Here is a 7,097-nt window from a genome sequence, read left to right as displayed (position 1 = left end):
TGAGAGCTTGTGAAACCTTTATCATCAGACTTGAGTTCCCACTAGAAGATAAAACATTTCCATAATTGTGCTGTCCTTCTATGTGATAATCTGCTTGGCTGTAAATAACCTGACTCGTTGACTTCACCTCACTGATACTGTCACTATGGCTTTAGAAGATAGTGGTGGCAACCTTTCACCTGACCTGCCCAGGTGAACCCATTACATTTGCTGACACCTGATTGACAAGTGGGAATAAAAGCACAACAGCAACCACTTCACGCAGCCGAAGCACTGCATACGGTGTCAAGGAATCTATGTGCAGTGTGGTGGTGCAAGTCTCGATGCCATCTGTATTTTGGCTCAGTAGTATTCACTCACAACTCAAAGCCACCCGAAGTCCTCCTTGGGGATTCGTTATCTCAGCGAGACGAGATGAAACAAAAAAAGGAGCAACGACAATGAGGAGGGATAGCACTGACATGTTGAATTTACATTTTTCATTCCTCTTCTCAAAGTGAGTGGTTTGGTCGTTTCATGATATCTCGTATCCCCCCCCCTCCCCCCCCTCTACCCGAGGGCGGCCAGCTGAGATCTATCGCCGAACCGCCTGCAAGGCTGGCCCGGTTGAAAGCCTGCGTTTCTGTTTTCTGTTGTGATGCTGTCACACAGTAGAGCGGAGAGCCAACCTCATTGTGTGGTCAGCCCATGGGAAAGAAGCTGCTCTGTTCAGCCCTCTGACAACTGAAACATTGCCTCTATGGGCAGCAGGAACTTCAAGGACAAACAAACACACACAAACACACACAAAAACACATACACGCACAAAAGAAAGGGGGGGGGGGGGGGAAAGCATATTACTCACATTTGGCGGATTGATGCCAAGTCTACTGGGTGGGAGATGGATCTCCATGTAAGAACTGGAAAAACGACCTGTGGGCTGCTCTTAGCCACACCGACGGACGTGCACAGACACATACATGTTTGGGACGTATTTGGAGGGACAGGGAGGAGGGAGGGAGGACGGAGGGAGGAGGGGGGGTTGACACGTCAGTAGGCGAGAGAGATGGATGAACAGAAGACAGCGGTGACAGAGGGAGGTTGGGTGACGGTGTTTTGGCAGCTCCTGTGTCTTCCCAGGAGGATTATGGCAGGGCACTGGCAGGATGGCCCAGCGCTCCACAGAGGAGCTCGATGGAGGGGAGGTGGTGCGCGTCCGTATTGGGGGGTACACAACGATGCGGCGCAATCTGCCCAACATTATTCTCTCGCGCGCACACACACACACGCATGCACGCATGCACACACATAGACATATATGCCCAGACTCATACACAAACCCATTCGCATACACAACGTATTCATGCATTCCTTCATGCACACACACACACACAAAGAGAAACGGACACACACATATATGCACTTACGTACACACACACACACACACATACACACACACAAAACCAATAAACACACACATGTGCATGTGAATACACACACGTATGTGTGGGTCTGTCTTTGTAGTGCCATGAACTCTTCCGTTCTGCTCCTCACGTCTCTCGTTCATCACATTCTTCATTCCGTTTCATTTCTCTATCTCTTCGCCTTACTCCAGGGCCATCTCCCCAAATCAATCCATCTCTCTCTCTCTCTCTCTCTCTCTCTCTCTCTCTCTCTCTCTCTCTCTCTCCCATCCTCTCTCGCTCTCTGTCAGACACTCTCTCTCTCGCTCTCCCTTACATCCTTTACTCTCTCTCCCTCTTTATTTCTCCATCTCCATCTCCATTTCTCTCTCATACTCATTAGTGCTCTCTTTTCTATTCTCCCTCTCCCTTCTCTTCACACACTTTGTGTCTGTATTTCACACGTATTCTCTCTCTCTCTCCAATCTCCATCTCTCTCTTCCCACCTCTCCCCTCCTCCAGCTCTTTTGTCACAGGTTTTCTCCCTCTATACGTCTTATTATGTCTCTCCTTGTTTTTCTATTGATCTGGCTCTCGATCTCTCCATCCTATCCCTCATATAAATTATCTCTATCTCTTTCTATCGTCCTGCCCGTCTCTCTCTTCCTTTTTGTCGGTCTCTTTGTCTTTTTATCTCTCTCTCTCTCTCTCTCTCTCTCTCTCTCTCTCTCTCTCTCTCTCTCTCTCTCTCTCTCTCTCTCTCTCTCTCTCGCTTTTCTGTATTTTTCTCTCTCTTTGGCACACACACCCACACAGCAGGCTCGTTTTCTAGATGCCCGGTTGAATAATGAAGTATTTGGAGATCATAGCAGACATTCTCTGTTGGCCCAGGGATAAGGAAAAGATCCAAAACAGCAACAATAGCTCTGGACACGGTTCAACTTTGCCATAAATTCCTGGTGCTAGACTCTGTACTGTGTGTGTCTGTATGTGTGTGATTGTGAGTGTGCGTGTGTGTGTGTTTTATAGAATTAAAATTCATGAATGAAATGCAAAGAAACCGGTGCGTGTCCTGATCTTTGGCGTAACTTTGACTGATACAAGCACCAGTTCATGTGATCCACCCCCCCCCACCCCCGCTTCACAGTGTCCATTCTGCCACTGAAACCGCTGGCTGACGGGACGCATGCATGTGTGCAGCAAATAGGTCAGAACCTGGAATCAAAAGCACAGCAGCATTGTGGCTTTGAGGAAACATCAGATGGTGTTCACCTCTGTAGGCCGTCTGGACCATCTGTTCTGTAGTCTCTCGTCCTCCTCACACCCCCCCACCCTCCCCCCCTCCACGTGCATCCCCCCGTGTCTCTCCACAGTTAGACCCAGGCCTCCGTTAAAGCAATGCAAACACACACCACACACACACACACACACACACACACACACACACACACACACACACACACACACACACACACACACACACACACACACACACACACACACACACACACACACACACACACACACACACACAGCACACACACACAGGCAGATATGTCTTCCTGTTCTTGAGATTACGTTTGACCATTAGCACTACTTTCCTCACCAGATCACCCTGTTGGAACACTAGGATTACATATGCGTGCGTGTGTGTGTGTGTGTGTGTGTGTGTGTGTGTGTGTGTGTGTGTGTGTGTCTGTGTGTCTGTGTGGTTGTGTGTGCTTATGTGTGTGTGTGTGTGTGGCGGGATGCTTACTCCAAAATGACATATCCTAAATACGTATATTTCTAGAGAATGGACTGGGATCACATTGAATGCTGCTGAAATACAAATGTAAGCATGAATAAATACATTTTCATTGCATTATTTATTTGTTTTCCACACCTATGTGTCAATGTTTTCCATGAAAATATAAAATCCCCTACAGCCATAAGCGAGGCAGGCTCAGTCCACCCTCACTTAACATAAACCACCGTGTTTTACAGCTGTAAAGTACACCCTTGAGATAAATAAACGTGCTTTCCCATAATGCAACTGAGAAATACCCCCCCCCCCCCCCCCCCCCTCCTGTGGAGATCTCTGGCATGCAGGCTACTTTGAAATGGTGATTGGCAGGTTGGCCATTGCACACCCTGGAGCATGCAACAAGCTGGCCTTGAGCCTCGGTTGCATGGGTTTCATCAGGGGGACCGAGCGACACATTCAGGGGGCCCGGAGCCACCGGCCAGGCTGAATTAAAAGACATCAGCGGTGCTGTGCTCCTGAGCTTCTACCCCAATGAGACTGGAGCGAGGAGATGTGGATGAAACGGAAAGCCCACCTTCGGAATGCCGTCCATCACACATCGGGCGACGCCTTCTCGTGATGAGCAAGGCAGTAACTCAACGTGAATAATAGAAATGCGCGGCGTTGGACCCTGAAAGGGCGCCGCTATATGCAAGTTCAACGTACTCGACGGTCCAATGAAAATGCGATGTGAATTGATCAATTAATGGCTGGTTACCATGGAGACATGAATGGTGTGTGTGTGTGTGTGTGTGTGTGTGTGGTGTGTGTGTGTGTGTGTGTGTGTGTGTGTGTGTGTGTGTGTGTGTGTGTGTGTGTGTGTGTGTGTGTGTGTGTGTGTGTGTGTGCGCGTGTGTGCGCGTGTCTGCGCGTGTGTGCGTGTCTGCGCGTGTGTGTGAAAGAAAGAAAAGGGAATGGGAGATGGAGAGAAGAAAGGAGAAGGAGAGAGATTGAGGGGGGCCGGAGAGAGAGGGACAAGGAGATGGAGGGAGAGAAAGAGGGCGGGATCGACGGAGGAGGGCGAGAGAGATAGAGATGTGATTGGTTGGGGAGTTTGGTGGCGATGGTAAGGTGGTTACTCAGAGATAACTGTGGAAAAACGTATTCAATAGAAAATCCCACGATAAAGGGAAAGACGTTCTTTCATGCCCATGTCGTCAGTGGACAAATAATCTGCCAATAATCAGTTTCGCAAGCATACACTGAAAAGCACGGATTACATTTGCAATTATTTCTTAATAAAAAGAAACGAAGGTAGGCTGCACAAGAGAAACAGCTGCGGCTGTAAGCAACACGCAGCGATGCATATCAGGGCGAATGCATGCATTCCCGTTTGAAGTACAGGCGCTGAGGCGACTCTGGACCCACCGATACTCACTCGTATCTGTGCAGAACTCAAGAGCACTCGAGGATTTCACATTAAACGCAATGGAAACAAACACTTGTATAGTTTGAGTCATTTTTTATCATCACAAATGACAGGGTGAGCTGCTGGATTTGGAAAATAGGTTGTATTTAGATTAAACCAGATGTCATGAAATATTTCGTTCCTTATAACTTCACGTGTGGGATGCCTTCGCTGACAAAACCCTGCAGATGAAACTACTTTGCAGCGCAACTAGCAGATACCGTTGCAGCCGTGTTGAAAGGCATGTGGATGCTTTTTACACAGGGGGAGATCAGCTGAAAGCTGCACCGTCTCAGCTGCTCCACCCTAACGGCTCTACCGGACATGTGGGTTATTCATCGTTCATCTTAAAATACGCAAATGACACACAATGACTTTGTGTCATCTCTGCATGTTGGGATTTAAAATTCGTTTTCGATTTTTTTTTTTTTTTGAGATTTCTGTTGTTATGACCTGATCTTATTTGAGGAGAAAACATAGGCTGAGAGCAAAAAATTATCAAAGCAAAAGTTTGACAATGTGCAGCCTTATCAGATTAAAGGATTTAACTCTTGTTTATTTCTTTGTGTGTTTTTTCAGAAATTGAACCATCTTTAATGCGCTGCAGATTACAAAGTCCAACATGATGCTTAATATTTAAACGTTCATATTTGATCGTTATGCTTTTGTATTTTCATTAATTAAATAGTTTTTCCGCAAGAAACGATGGCGAAAACAACACAATAACGTTAAAAAAAAAGCGCGTCTCACCTCTGCTGACAGACACTGAGCTGCTGGCTGAAATGACTTTGGTGTGCGGGTCCCTGGTTGATCCTGGCGGTTCCCTGGTTGATCCCTGGTGGTTCCCTGGTTGATCCCCGGTCAGGTCTATGGCATCGGCTTGTTGTGGAGAGGCTCTGGTAGAGGAGTACGCACCGGGTCCAGGTTAGGATCGCTTCTTGGTTCCTCTTGATAGTCCGTGAGCTCTGCGCTCATCAGTCCAACTGAATGAGCAGATCGTGGCTCACCTCGCTCCTTTGCGCTCTCCTCCCCTCCCCCTCCGGCCCCTTTTCCCTTTCTGATTGTCTCTCCTGCTTTGGTATGCCGATTCTCGTTGGTTAAAGATGCACCCAACGCCCACTAGAAGCTGCGTGTTTTAAATACATTAAATACGCTTTAGAAGTGGGCTTTTGGCTGCAGGGCGCAGACTGAGTATATGAGAATTGGAATCAGAAAAGTACAAGAGTAGAGTAAAATGCTTTAGTATTGGTTCCTCAACAGCAACATAGCAGCAACAATCATGCTAGATAAGATAAAGTAAATAAAGACAAGTACAAATATAAATATTTTAAACATAAGTTACAATTTGTAGCAGCATCAAGAGATCACAATAAATAATAAACAATAGTAATCAAAATAAAAACAGTAAGTCATAATAAGACAAACTCAAACAGTAGTAATTGCAGAGTATTGCATTTGCAATTTCTGGTCCCTTATCTTTGGGACTTATCTTTGGGGCCTGAGAGACTTTTGGTATTTACTGAACCTGTTTACAAAAGACACAGGACTCTACATTGGAGCTCCGCAATACTTCTACACCTCCACCACCACGACCAACACCTTTTAAGTTGCTCAACTGGTCTGTCTGTGTGTACCTCTTTCTGCATCTGTTACATTCAAACTGGTTTGGTGTTCAGTTCCCAACCCAAGGCATGTCTTGTGCACAGGCATAGACATTTTGAAATGAAAGCTAAATTTTGAATTGTTTATTGAGCTTATTATATAATACTATTTATGCTGAGAATACTTCACCAAACTCATCCACACAAGATTCACTACACCACCACCCCTCCAACCCCACCCACACCAGAGTGACTTTCCAGCAGCCAATCCACAGAAGATTCACTAGACCACCACCCATTCTACTCAGCAGCAGCCAGGTCAATACATTTTGTTTCATGCATTGCGTTGCAGATGAATTGTCTGCGACATATAAAGAAAAATCTATCTATCTTTATATCTATACCTCTATCAAGATACAGGTACATAATATATGGATGTACATAAATCTATACATGTATCTATATTTCAGGGCCGTTGATAGTGAGCGCGTGCGTTCTGGTCACGTCGGAGGCAGCCTGGTGGAGAACCATTAACACACAGCGGCATCGCTCTCTGGGAAGCAATCAGGGACCCTACGAGTTCCCTGGAGTAGAGCGGGGCCACGGTGGGGTGGGGTGGGGTACATTATCGAGCACCATGCTTAGCCTTTTTTCTGGGGGAGATTGGTATGTGTGTGTGTGTGTGTGTGTGTGTGTGTGTGTGTGTGTGTGTGTGTGTGTGTTTGTGTGTGTGTGTGTGTGTGTGTGTGTGTGTGTGTGTGTGTGTGTGTGTGTGTGTGTGTGTGTGTGTGTGTGTGTGTGTGTGTGAGTGTGTGTTTTGTGTTTGTGTGTGTGCGTCTGAAGGCAACAAGAACAAGTTGGATTGTTCCATAATCAAACATACACAAACAGACAGACACACACACCCTCTCTCTCTCTCT

The 7,097-nt window shown here is 46.6% G+C and overlaps 1 protein-coding gene across 1 annotated transcript in view; it reads right to left on the bottom strand.

Moving 5' to 3' along the window:
- slc1a2b (solute carrier family 1 member 2b) overlaps positions 1 to 5,612 on the bottom strand; it is a 21,913-nt gene extending 16,301 nt beyond the window's left edge. Inside the window, exon 1 of the mRNA XM_060060583.1 lies at positions 5,327 to 5,612. The gene's annotated coding sequence lies outside the window, so the exon portion shown is untranslated. The remainder of the gene's footprint in view (positions 1 to 5,326) is intronic.
- Between the last annotated feature and the right edge of the window lie 1,485 nt (positions 5,613 to 7,097).

This window comes from Gadus macrocephalus, chromosome 9 (assembly GCF_031168955.1).
Source record: "Gadus macrocephalus chromosome 9, ASM3116895v1".
NCBI classification, from domain to species: domain Eukaryota; kingdom Metazoa; phylum Chordata; class Actinopteri; order Gadiformes; family Gadidae; genus Gadus; species Gadus macrocephalus.
The sequence above is the reverse complement of the archived record's forward strand: the minus strand, read 5'-3'. Positions and strand labels throughout refer to the sequence as shown.